Source organism: Chionomys nivalis, chromosome 8 (assembly GCF_950005125.1).
Source record: "Chionomys nivalis chromosome 8, mChiNiv1.1, whole genome shotgun sequence".
Taxonomy (NCBI): Eukaryota; Metazoa; Chordata; class Mammalia; order Rodentia; family Cricetidae; genus Chionomys; species Chionomys nivalis.
The window spans coordinates 27,384,999-27,398,882 of NC_080093.1; the positions used below are offsets into that span (position 1 = coordinate 27,384,999).

The 13,884-nt window shown below is 39.6% G+C and overlaps 1 protein-coding gene and 1 pseudogene across 2 annotated transcripts in view; both read left to right on the forward strand.

Annotated features, from left to right (window-relative positions):
- The window catches only part of Prkg1 (protein kinase cGMP-dependent 1), a 1,098,375-nt gene that overhangs the window by 211,665 nt on the left and 872,826 nt on the right, over positions 1-13,884 (forward strand). The gene's annotated exons all lie outside the window — the stretch shown is intronic.
- LOC130880867 (U6 spliceosomal RNA) lies at positions 10,932-11,045 on the forward strand (annotated as a pseudogene).

The window sequence follows — 13,884 nt, forward strand, 5'->3', positions numbered from 1 at the left end:
AAAGGTTTTATTTTATTTATTCAATATAGGATTTCCTGGCTCTCAAACCATTTGCCAAAGTACAGATCAGACAGCTAAAATAAGGCTGTATTGTGTGTTGTATGTAGAAATATGAGCCCATAGCATCCTTAGTCTTAACTGAAATCATCCTGTCTTCTTTTCTTTCTCTTCTCAATGAAATAGTAACTCCAGCCGTAGGGAGTCTCTAGAGTATACCGTGTGGGGAAGCTGTCTTATTATAGAGATGGTGGCATAAAAAGAAATATTCGGGCAGCGTCATTTAAAGCCTGGGACTTTAGGCACGATCTTCCATTCAAATAAAAATGCAGTCAAATTCACAGCCTCACATCCCAAACTTAAGAGCTGTTTTCCCATAAGTGGGTGTAACTTAATTTAAAACATTCTAAACACAGTACTGTATTCCTTGAACAGTGATTTGCCACACAACGGATGAAGCATCTATAAAAATGGCAGTGAACCACGGAAAGAAGATGACTTGAGAACATATGCTCAGCTCGGTGCTTCAGTTCACATCATTAGGCCTTCCACTTTCCCTATGCTGATAGTCTTTTGGCTGCTTCTATGCTAGTTTAAGAGCCATTTCCTATAGTACATATTTAGATCTATCTAGATCGAAAGTTCCTACAGTTTAAGTTGGTCAATTAGATTAACAAAGTTTTGTCTAAAAATCTGGTAGATGATATTCACTTTTTCTAATAAGATTTGGATTCATCTGAAGATTTAATGAACTCCTGATCATCGTCCAATGGAACCCCACAGAAGTACCTTTGTTCTTTTGGGATTTCTGGAAATGTGACTCACAGGTCACTGCCTGAAGAAAGAGATAAGGTGTGTAGCATCATATTAGCTAAGGATCAATTCATGTAATCATGGGTGGGAGATGATTGATGAAGGATGCTGAGTAATAAAGGCTTCTCCCCTTGCATTTGTTGTTCTATTTTGTATTTATTTATTTATTTTTTTGATTTTCGAGGCAGGGTTTCTCTGTAGCTTTTTTTTGGTTCCTGTCCTGGAACTAGCTCTTCTAGACCAGGCTGGCCTCGAACTCACAGAGATCTGCCTGCCTCTGCCTCCCAAGTGCTGGGATTAAAGGCATGCGCCACCACCACCCAGCCCATTTGTTATTCTAGACTAAAATTGCAAATAACGTTGTACATGATATTATTATATGTAGCAGCTAAGAAAGTGTCTGTAAAAGTCATCAGTCTGCATGGTGAAAAAATGAGTTATCAGTCCACTTTCACTGAATTAATAAGCTCCTCAATTAGTGCCTTCAGTGTGCATAACTTAGCAAGGGGTTGCACCTTTGTGTCTGTGCTCTTTGGCCTTCGATAAAAGCATTTGTTCTTCTGAATACTAGGATTCATTTGCAGCACCTTTTTGTGTTTATATGTGTGTTCGTATGGCTTGGAGCACACGTGGGTGGGAGGTTATGAATCTGCACGTGTGTGTGTGTGTGTGTGTGTGTTCTTGCCTAGGCCAGAGGTCAGCCTTAGGTATCATTCCTCAGGAGCTATCCACATTGTGCTTTGAAAGCCAGTCACGGTTACAGTTAGTTTTTATAAGCTTGATACAAATCTAGACAGACTCAGGAAGAGGAAATCTCAATTGAGAAATTCCCTTTACTAGATTTGTCTGTGGGCGTGTATATAGATCAGTGATGAATTTATTTAGGAAGAAGTCATAGGAAGGTGAGACGGGTCAGACTGTGAAGGGATTCGAGTAATACGAATTCTGTATGCTGTAGTTAGGTGATGATGTAAAAAAAGAAAAGGTTTGAGTGAGAGACTGGCATGTTCTTGTACATGCATGGTTTGCTTTCTGGATTATAACCATCATGTTCTAGTCATCTGTCTACTTCAGTTTGCTCTTAGTAAACTCACCTATATAGTGATAACATGTAATACTTGCTTCCTGGATTATTAAAAGCATAAATTTAGGCTTCAGTTTTTAATAGCATGTATCATAGTTTAACAATTTATTTGGATTTTTAAATTGAAGCCTTACTGATTATATCCCAAACTTAGGCTTAAACCCAATGCAGCTAGACTCAGAAACACAACGGTCCTAATGGGCTGAGTGATCCATTTACTGAAATGTCATTGTTCATTTGTTTCTCATTGATCCAAAGAAGGCTTTGACGTGGCAAATGACTGAATACAGTTAAGAGAGTCCCTTGGGTTTGGTGAGGAGATATTTAGTTTTCTCTCTAAGTATTTATTGCTATAATCAGTAGCCTGATGAGCTGCTAGCAGTTCTTCTGCCGTTAAGAACAAAATTGGTTGTTTTACTAGAAATTGTTCCCAATATTCTCACCTTAAATCTTTAGGAGTGAAAAAACATTTGCTTTTTATATGGGTATGAATTATTTTCATTATTATTATTTAAAATATAAAATAAAACATATCTTATTATTATGAATTAAAAATAAAAATATTAGCTCAGACTTTGTAGTGAAATGCTTTATCAGAGAAGAGCAATATAACCAAGCCATTCTTTTTCTTTTGCTCCTTTTACATATCAGGAGTAAATGCTGCTACGTTTCCCTCCAAATGTTAGATTGAAATCTAATACTCAGTATGATTGTCTTTAAGGGGGGCTTTTTAGAAGACAGTTAGGTCACGGAGGGTAGAAGCCTCAGGGATGAATTTGGTGACCCTGCAGGAAGAGTCTGGAACAGCTCCTTACTTCCTCTCTGAGTTTTATGATACAGTGAAGGTCACAATACCATGAGAGGTTGTGGGGGGATTATCAGTAGCTGCAAACAACTTGGACAAGGTACGAGTCGAAATCAGCTTCACTGATACCTCATCTCAGACTTCCACCCTCCAAGAACCGTGCACAATAGATTGTGGTGTTTATCAGCAATGTGATAGCAACCGCATGTGATGGGTAGCAAACGAGCAGGTGGCTGTTTGGAAGACCATCCTAACGTTCCGGTAGGAGAGCAGAGCCATTCCTTTTGAAGAGCGGCTTACTGAGCAGGTACTATTATTGTACTGGCTGTGAACTATCACAAGTGTTGCAGAGATCAAGCTGATGTCAGTGACAGCTGCTCAAGAATCCTTTGGGTGGATGTCCCCATTCCCCAGCTCTTGTGTATACTGTTGGTTTAAAAATTGTGATTGCCGTCTTTCTTTATGTGCTGAATAAGACGCAGAGCCCAGAAGGACTTGGGAAATTTCACAGCTGTTGCCGAGTGACTGACGGCAAATGACTGACTACTGCAGTGTGTGTGATTCCAGCCTCTTCACCAAGGAAGAAGGAAAATCTCTGTGGGATAGCCTCTACTCTAGATATCTCTGAGGGATAGCCTCTACTCTAGATATCTCTGTGGGATAGCCTCTACTCTAGATATCTCTGTGCGATAGCCTCGACTCTAGATATCTCTATGGGATAGTCTCAACTCTAGATATATCTGTGGGATAGCCTCGACTCTAGAGGCTTGTCTGCTCCTACCACAGAAGTAGGCTCAGGACAGGTTTCTCTCTGTCTGGCTTCCTCTGCTGTTGTGGAGTCCTCGTGCTTGCTCTCCTGCAGGTTTCTTCTGAGACCAAGAGATCCCTGTTTCATGCTCGTTCACAAGGAAACCACATCTACTTACAGATGCGGAGACTGGTCAGACCATTTTCAACACAATCACCTCTCCTGCAGATAGATTAGACTTAGAAGACATGCAGTCCTTTCACTGAAGGGGTAATTAATAAAGTAAGTGGATCAAGCTTGTAAATTATTTAATGAAGAGCACAGTGTATTTTTCAAAGAGATACAAGATGGTGCTTGAAGATTTTGAAAAGAAATTGTTTAGTTCCTTTATAGAAGGGATAGAAAATCTTTGAAACAAGACTATGTAAGGTTTGCTTGAGAATTGCCATTAGGCCATTTTATCTAGTGAGAAGTGGACAGGTACCATTATGCCATATTACAGGATGCCTTGGAAGGAAATGTTTTTGCGCTAAACTTGAAGGACTGTGGAAAGACACTGCGTGTTTCTGAACAGCACCACAGGTCTGTGAATCTACTTCAGCTGGTGACAGTCTGACTACAAAGAATGAATATTAGTGGTGGGAAATAAAAACTGAAAAGAACAGTAAGTTAAACAGCAAGATGAGAAAACGAGAAATACCACAGCGGTGCTGAGTACGGAACAAGGAGGGACATTCCCGAAGTGGAGTTGACGGGGCTTGGAATGTAACCGGACAGAGAGCAAGAGATAGAACAGCGACTGGATTTGTTGAAGTGGTGACCGCATAGTGTTTTCCCAGAGCAGAATTAACTGCACTGAAGAAAACACAAGTCAGCGTTCTCTTCAAAAATGTAAACACTGGGACCAGGGGTGGTGATGACTCAGCCAGTAAAATGCATGCTGTGCAAGCTTGCAGCCCTGGGTATGACCTCCAGCACCCACACAAAAGCCAGACCAAGGGCTGTGTGCATCAGTAATCCTAGTATGGGGTAGCCAAGAAAGACAGACACCTGGGTTTGCTGGCTAGCTAGTCTACCTGAATCTGCGACCTGTGTGTTCACTGAGACCCCGTCTCACAATGTAGAGAGCAATAAAGGAAAACCCTGCATCTACCTCTGGCTTCCACATGCATGTACCAGTGTGTATGTGTGCATACCTCTATGTGTATATGCAGATACCAAACACATACACACCATTTTAGAATCTGTATCGATTTAATGATAGGGAATGCTCTCAATGTTATATTTATTCATCCTGGAAAAAAGTATAAACTTATAACCTGATCTTGTCGCGTGTCACATTTATGAGCTGAGAGAGGTAAACAAGCCTTTCCTCTTAGGTTTGTATCCCTCTTCAGATGTGGGGCCCCTCTTTCTGTAGAGATCATAATGCCGTGCTGTAAGGCCTGCGGTGATTTACGACACAGCCACATTCGGACTGTTTTCTGACTAACGGCCAAGAGAAAATGTGAAGCCCAAATAGAATTTTCTAGGCAACCAAGGGCACAGCAGGAGATGTGGCAATGCTTTAAGAAAAATGAACAAGTAAAGAGCACTGCCAGCAAGTCCCTTGCTTAGGATTATGGGAAATCGTTGGGTCACAAGAGCTAGATTTAAATGCTGCTTCCATTAACAATGAGTATTTATTTATTTTTTGTATAAATCATTTAAATTCTGTCGGCCCTTGATTTCCTTCTGTAAAGCCGTACATTCTTAAAGGATAATTGGGATGATATAAGTTTCCTTATATTTGCAAAATGAGAATTTTATTCTAACTAGTTTTACCTCTTCAAGGGAAGGGGAAGAATCTCTATCTCCAGTATTGTCTTTCCCTGGTTCCTTGCTAGTACACATCAAATTTATGGCTAACTAGGAGATCTCTTCCTCTGGGTTGTGTATATGACAGTCTGTGTACTTATTTTCTTTTCTTTCACTAAACACAGAAGCAAGAGATGAGCAGGGACCATTTTGCTATCAGAATAAACATTTCTCCCCCTCTCATTGGCATCTCTTGGTCATGTAGTTCACTTAGGATAGGTAAAACTTGTTCTGCCTCTGCTCTCCTACAGAGTTGTGTACTTTCTGACGATCCCTGAGAGTCTGTCACTTTTAAGAAGTGTTTCCTGTTGAGGTTGCTGCCGCTGGCTTGGTCCACGGAAAAAACTCTTGTTGTATCTTTTATTTTTACTTTTTGGCATTTCCTGAAAGTGACAGGAAGATGAAAAGTGGCCTGCTGTTTGGCCCTCCCCTGCCTCAGCGCAACAGCTTCTCGGTTTGAGTCACTGAGCAGTCCCCCCTCCTGGCTGCCTCTGTGTGTATATTCCCGTGTTCCTCTGTCTCCCTCTGCGTCTACTGGAGAAGAACCCCAGCTTAATAGCTTAATAACACTGTCCCCCCACATTCTAGTGCACACTTGACTTATGCCTTTGGTAACCTCATATTCAACAGAAGAATATTGTAGCAACAATATCTGTCACCACATGCTACCCTGCTGCAGAGTCACAAGATAAAGTATTGTAATTATTCACACTTTACAAATGAGAAACCGTGGTGGGGAAAGAACAAGGTACTAGTGAGTCCAGGCTGGAAATGTTGCTGCAAGAGGGTTTGTTGTTTCTTTTCATAGACCTGAAGAGCTATTCAATATGTATGTGTCACGATCCCTAGGAAGATGCCCGTTGCCATAAAGCACACTGAGGCAGGGATGTGCCTGGCCCCCCACTGGTGGTTTTATGAGTCAGTGCACCCATGGAACAAAGCTCTGTGGGGGCTGATGGAATAGCACCTGGATTTCTGTTACTCTCAGCTCAGGTTGTCAGGAGATGCACTGTCTGACTCAGTGATGCAAACAGAAGAGAACGCATGCCGTTCCTGAGCGTGGTCCTCACTTTTCTCTATGGATGGATTTACTTATGCAGTTGCCTTTCCTGCACGATCTCTGTTTATGCTGAACTTGAAGTCTTCGCTGTCTTCAAAGCATAGCCTAGGCTTGACGTTTGTCATCTAGTCAATCTTTCCCTGGTGACTAGATCTTCAATTCTCTACTATGTGCCTATGTGAGTTTCCCCTCAAGTCACATGGCTCTTATAGAATACATTGTATGAAAGCCTATTTTTCTGCTTCTGTTTTTCCACAGTTAGATTGTAGCTAAGCAGCAGAACATCTCTGGACCCATCCTAGCTTTTGGTAGTGTATGGAAACACCAAGTGTAGGACACTAAATGCACTAAAGGGAAGGTGAATCTTTAGTCTGCAACAAAAGTTGCAGTTTCTTATTTATTTTTATTCAATCTTCTGGCTTAATTGTAGCTCCAATGAAAGAAACTTACACATATATTTCTCAATTCTTTTTTAAGACACATCATAATTTCTAAGCAGTTACTAGTCTGTTAGGAATGTACCAATTACCAGTAACAGAGCCAGAAAGTATTTTTGGTTCACTCAAGTCAAAATCAAAGGTCTCAGAACCAAACACGCTCCAAGGCATAGCTCTTTGAACTGCGCTCGATTGCAGCCCTCTTCCTGTGGAAACTAGGAACCAGTGTAGAGCTGCTACATTCTTGTTGGAAGATCAACTGATCTTTCCTAGATCAGCTTTGTGTCATGGCTTCAATTCAGAAAACTGTCACCCAAGTTGAAAGCTGCCTGCTGAGGAGACTTTACAAAGGTGTGCTTGTTATGGCTTCTCAGTTTGGTGAGTAAATCCTTTCTGACTCCAGTGCCTGGAGAACCAGCACTTTAAAGTCAGAGTATAAGAACTGACCAGGGCGCAATGACTACGGAGAAGGGATTAATTTCAACACAGGTACTATCCATTTCTATTCTTTATAATGTTCTCTAGGCTGCCAGTTTTCAACAAAGGAAAATAAGTAACCTAACTCCCAACTCTTGCCTTCCTTCCTTGTATTAGTGGATATAAACGTGTCTGAAGCATCCCTTAGGCACTTATAACGTAGTTAGACACCAAGCTGAATGGGACAAACTAAAAAGTGTCCAAGTCCTTCCCCCAGCGTCATCCTCCGTGTTTGCTGAATGTCTCACATTCAAGATGTCTCAGCAAATTCCGTTTGCAGTTACCTGACCAACACCTACTCTGTTCTCCTACAGCCAACCACTCTTCTCTCCGGGTAGAGGAAGCCCCATTTCCTCTACGGTGGTGGCCCAAGTTCTCTGGAGTTACTTTGCAGACAGATGAGTTGTAGCCAAGGCAGCTTAATGTTTTCTTTCTTTCTGACATCCTTAGAACTTGCAGGCTATCATTTCTATTCCTTGTTTTTCTGTGTGTGGTGGTGGTGGTGGTAGTGTTTTTCTGTGTGTTGTTGTTGTTGGTGGTGGTGGTGTTTTTCAGTTTTGTTTTCTTTCCTCCCTTCACAGTCACGGTCCTGGTCAGAGGTAACTTTTGACTTCGATATTGTCCCAGCTTTCTGTGTTCATTACAATGCAGACATCTTGAACCTGCTCCCAAATGTAAATTTTTCAAAAATCACTTCCATATTCAAGTTGCTAGTATGTCTTTCATAAGCAGGGACTCAGTAGTAGTTGAATAAATTTCAAGTTTTATTAAAATAGAACTTAGTCTTTCATTTCTCCCATCTCTCTTAGATTCAATTACTAGATAAATAAGAATTTAAATATAAATTATTGTTTTGTTTTTTTTTTACCACCCACAGAAGAAATAATATCTGGTCACTGAAACTTCCCTGGTGGGAAAAATATCTATGAAATGTGTCTCTATACTTGACTGTGTTTATACAGATGAGGAATAATTAATATGAGGTACTTCTTAATTACCACAAAAAAGGTGATTCTGCATTTTAAAAATATAGTAACCAGATATGATAACTTGTTGTGGTTCAGAGGTAGAAACTACACTGGTTTCCACTAAACGAAGATCAGGTGCCAGGGTCTCTAGCTGCGTCTATTAATGTTCCCTGGCACTATACTGAGGGTCAAAGAAGCACAGACTCACTGTTACCTGTTGGCATATAGGATCAGATGTCAGAAACACGTACTCAGTTAGTAGGTTTCCGTTTGCAATATTGAGGATGGGGAAAGGTTTAGGGAACAAAGGAATGGGAAACCGATTGTTTTCATAAACGCTAAGAGGAGGCTTTCAGAATACAGAGGACTTTGGCGAATTTCACCAGGGCACAGACAGGCGGAAGATTGAGGTGGGTGGAGGGCACAGCACGGAGACCAGGCAGCCTGCAAAGGTCCAAAGCAGGGGCAATGGGAGTTTTTCTTTCTCTCTGGACACGCTCCACCGAATGCTGTATTTGACATGTGCTGCTAGGACATGACAGGAACACCCCTAGGAGTTTATATTCTTCTCACTACCTGCCTCAGAGAGAACAAGACTATGGTGTAGAAGATTCATAGAAATGGCATATTAAAAATTGACATTAAATCGTGCACTATTACCATTATAACCTGTTGATTTATCTCCAGAAAGCATTTTGTGACTGACAACCATGACTGAGTTCAGTGGGTTTGGATAAACTGAGACCAGCAGCTTTTCAAATGGCTTTCAAAAGTTAACTGAGGAGCCTCTCCAACAATGTGGGAAGAGCTGATTTTCTTAAACTATCCATTATATATAGGCTTTCAGGTCTCTGTGTTTGTGTGGAAGGGAGAAAGAGGAAGATGAGGTTTTGATGGGTGCTGATAAACAGATGGAAACTGTACTCCGTTAGAGATGTTTTCTCCTGTGAAGTGCACAAGTGCATCCTTTGCTGGGTTAGGAGTGAAACCCATTTAGGACTTTTAAAAGATAATACTTCTATAAAGCATAAATATAACAAAGCTTCTTTAAAAGGACCTAAAATGAGCCGGGTGGTGGTGGCACATGCCTTTAATCCCAGCTTTCAGGAGGCAGAGGCGGGCAGGTCTCTGTGAGATTGAGGCCAGCCTGGTATACAAGAGCTAGTTCCAGGACAGGCTCCAAAGCTAGAGAGAAACCCTGTCTCAGAAAAGAAAAACAGGACCTAAAATGATATATAGATATGCACTGGCTTATACTGAGTGTCCAGTTGCAACCCATGTCCCCATGCATTCATGGGGCTGCCCAGGCTTGAATCCAGTGATCAGACAGGTGTTTTTTGTTTTTTGTTTTTGTTTTTGGGGACTATTAGTAGTCATTTTATTTTTACTCTTCTCTCTTTTGATTAGTAGTATTTAGTTTTATTTATTTATTTATTAAAGATTTCTGCCTCCTCCCTGCCACCGCCTCCCATTTCCCTCCCCCTCCCCCAATCAAGTCTCCCTCCCTCGTCAGCCCGAAGAGCAATCAGGGTTCCCTGCCCTGTGGGAAGTCCAAGGACCCCCGACCTCCATCCAGGTCTATTAAGGTGAGCATCCAAACTGCCTAGACAGTTGAGGCCAGGTAAAGGAGTGTAGTTCCACTTGGTAAGAGTCAAGGAATGTACACACACACACACACACACACACACACACACACTTCACATTCTAACCAAACTGTATTCGTTGTTCAGTTATTCTCTCATTGAAATGTTATAATGGTGATTGGTAATAAATTAGATCTACCCCTAGTAGTAGAGCCTAATTTTCTACTCACATATTACTTTCTTGGAATATTATTCTCACTACAGTTCTGCCATTTTTCCTGAGAACAGATAATTATCACAAAGAGCAGATCGGCACAAATGAGACATGGAACCAAAACCCAATTAGTATACAGAATTTTTGACTTGTTCTATTTCTTTCATTTTTCTGTTTTCGAAAGGGCTTGAAGCGTTTCTTAAGAACAATTCCCATGGCTCTCAGATTCTCTCTGGACGTGTTCAGGTGCGATTTTCCATGAACATGAAGTAGTTGAAGGGATTATTCATAGTGATGACTTTTTCCTGGATTTAATTACTTGAGAATAGTCAAAAGTGAGCCCTGACTTTGGAAAAAAACATACTTTTTTTTCAGTTAGTGTGTTTGAAAAATCTCCTCCCTAGCCCTTTCAATGCAGAAATTTTATGTCAATAAAGAGTGGACATTTGCACGTGCATGCCTTTCCAGAAGAGTGTCGTCTTCAGACGATGACTAGATTGTTTCCTATGGAATAAACACTCATTTGGAATCACTTACTGCCTGAGCAGATGTTAGAGGAATCTGCAAAATATTCTCAGTGAAATCACTGTTGTAATTATGTTGAAACTCATTTAGGGCTTTTAAAAATAATATTTCTATAAAGTATAAATATAACAAAGTTTAGTTTTAAAAGGACTTGAAATGAACCTGTATTGGTATTGGAAACTGTGTTCATGGTGTGTGTGTGTGTGTGTGTGTGTGTGTGTGTGTGTATGTGTGCCTGTGTGTATGTAGGTGACAGAGAAAGGAGATTTAAGAAAGAAAACTAGATATTGGTTACAGTTCACCACTCACCTAGAAAGCTTCTCTTTACAATAGACGGAGACTATTAAGGAAAACTACAGTTGGGTTCAATTCAGCAGCACATATACTAAAACTGGAATGACACAGAGAAGAAGAGCAAGATGAGCATGGCCCCTGCACAAGGGTGGCATGCAAACTCGTGAAGCATTCCATATTTTTAAAAAAAGATATTTCATGACAAAATCAAATTTAAACAATATCAATGCAAAAATTCAGTCCTACAGAAGGTACTGGAAGGAAACCTCCAACCCTAGGAAGTTGGCAACACCCATGAAAATGTAGGCAATAGATAATTCTACACCAGCAAAACCCAAGAAAAGGAAACACACACCACCACCACTACCAACTTCACATGGAAAAACAGAAAACACACAATATCTAAAACAATCATGTATAATAAAAACTGCTGGAGGTATCATCATCCTTCATCTTGAGCTCTACCACAGAGTTATAGTTAGAATAGCATGGTATTGACATAAAAACAGAGAGTTGGGTCAATGTATTAAATCAAAGACAAAGACATATATATTCACACTTATGGACACCTGATTTTTGACAAAGAAGCCAAAACTGTGCAATGGAAAAAAGAAAGCATCTTCAACAGACGGTGCTGGCAGAACTGGATGACGGCATGTACAGAAGCATGCAAACAGGTCCATATCTACCACCCTGCACAAAACTCAAGTGCAAATGGATCAAAGATCTCAACATAAACACCGTGACACTGCACCTGATAGAAGAGAAAGTGGGGGATAGCCTTGAATAGCTTGGCACTGGTGACAACTTCCTGAATAGATTTCAGTAACAGCTTTTGCACTTGCTCGCTTTGTGGTCATTTACCATTTATTGCTGAATGCCTTTACTCACCAGTAAAATGCACAAATGTTGTGGGAGGTTGGTATGAGGAATGCATGGATTAATCTTGGAAAATACTTAGAGTAGACCCTAGCATAGCGTGCTATAGGTCATCATTGTCAATCATCATTTTAAAAGATTAGCAAACAAGTAAAGGAAATTGCCAAAGACTATGGCAAACAGCTACCGAGAAAGGTTCTTAAGCTGTGTTTTAATTATAAAAGTAGTCCCAACGTGAAAAAGAAAACTTTCTCCAAATGGGGTGTGTGTGTGTGTGTTTCAACTGTCTTAGCATTCTTTGTAATATATATACATATATATTTAGGAAAAAATATGTTTACTGCATATCCAGTTGCTATAATAGTAGTTCCCCAAAAATACTTCAAGGCTTTACAATGTACAGACATGAAAAGAAAATTATTATCATTTTCTGTCTTATAGCACACATACACACACACCCCAAATAAATCAGGCCACTTTTTCTTTTATTGTTATAAATTAAAAACCAGAAAACGATGTGCAGGCAGATGGGCAAGTTGAAGAGGAGGTGGGCGATGCTTAAGCTTCATGTCCCCTGTAGATGCTTGGTTTAGTTGTGTGAAAGGGCTGTGGAGGATTCTTGTTTGTGTGCACTTCTGTTACACATCTATTATGGAATCATCCATGTGACAACTACATTTAAAAGAAAAGAAATAGACCTAAAGGTATCACCCAAGTTAGCATGAAGGAAGAAAATAGTTCACTTATTTTATGGTTTGAATATCTTTAACTTTTATTCAGCATTTCTGCTTTGGGGATACAGACAATTCCTAGGTTCGCTCTGAGGAAGTGCACACACACTTTCATTTTTCAGGTGACAAGTATATTCCTGAATTGCTTTTGAAACTTAATTGAGTTATGTAAATTAAGATTACATGATTATAAAAGCAGGGAATTCAAATAGAAAGAAGCAACCAGGTGAATGTTAATCTGAAAGATGAAAAAGTAATTAAAATTCAAATTTCATGCCAATTCATAGAATGTTTGGTGTGTGAAAAAAGACCCCATAAAATAGGAGAAAAGGAAAGTCTTTCATTCTTTGTGTTTTCATAGACATATACACATGTATACATACTACAAATTGGGATGATTACAAATTGAGGTTGCTGGAGGTGGCTAAGAAAGACTGGGTTATTGAAATTTTAATACACTGAATTTCAGTAGTTATTAAAAGAATTCAATGACTTGGGTTATATTTATATTTACATAAATAAAAACCCTATACCTGAAGACTGTATTTTCTGATATAGGAATAATTTTTCTGTCTTAGAAATTGTGTTTCTGCATCTGAAATTAGCTCAGACAGATTTTATTAAGAGTGAATAATTACTTACACATATTGGTTCTGGCTTCTGAGTCACAATTAGAATGAAAACCTGTTTTATATATATATATATATATACATATATATACATATATATCAAAGGTATAGAAAGAAAATGGGAGATTCAATTCATCTTTTTTTCTATTTTTCTTCCTCCTTTCTTTTCTTTCTTTCTTTCGTTCGTTCTTTCTTTCGTTCTTCCTTTCATCCTTCCTTCCTTTCTTCTTCCTTCCTTCCTTCCTTCCTTCCTTCCTTCCTTCCTTCCTTCCTTTCTTTCTTTCTTTCTTTCTTTCTCTCTTTTTCTGAAATAACTCCCTAATACTGCTTAGGCATTTCTCTCCAAGGGCTGAGTCCTTACAGTCTTCTAAATCTCCAATTAAAATCTCACTACACTTTCAATATTAATACCATTTATTTTTTTGAGACAGAGTATCACTGTGTAACTCAGGTTCTCCTGGAATTTACTATGTAGATCAGGCTGGCTTCAGACTCACAGAGATCCACCTGCCTCTGCTTCCTGTGTGTTAGGATTAAAGGTATGTGCCAACATAAACTTAACACTAGTACTTTTTAAGGGCCTTAATAAGAATTGCAATAACTCAAGTTGTGTGTTGTGAATGAACTGTGATAGTTAGTTATACTGTTAAATATAACTTAATTATATAATCTGTGTGAGTTCTGGAAGCTGTAGTTTCTCCAATAAGGTGAATACAGCACCTGCTATACTCATGCTACCAATGCTTTTCATAGTTACATTGGAGGCCTGGGCTATAAAATGTT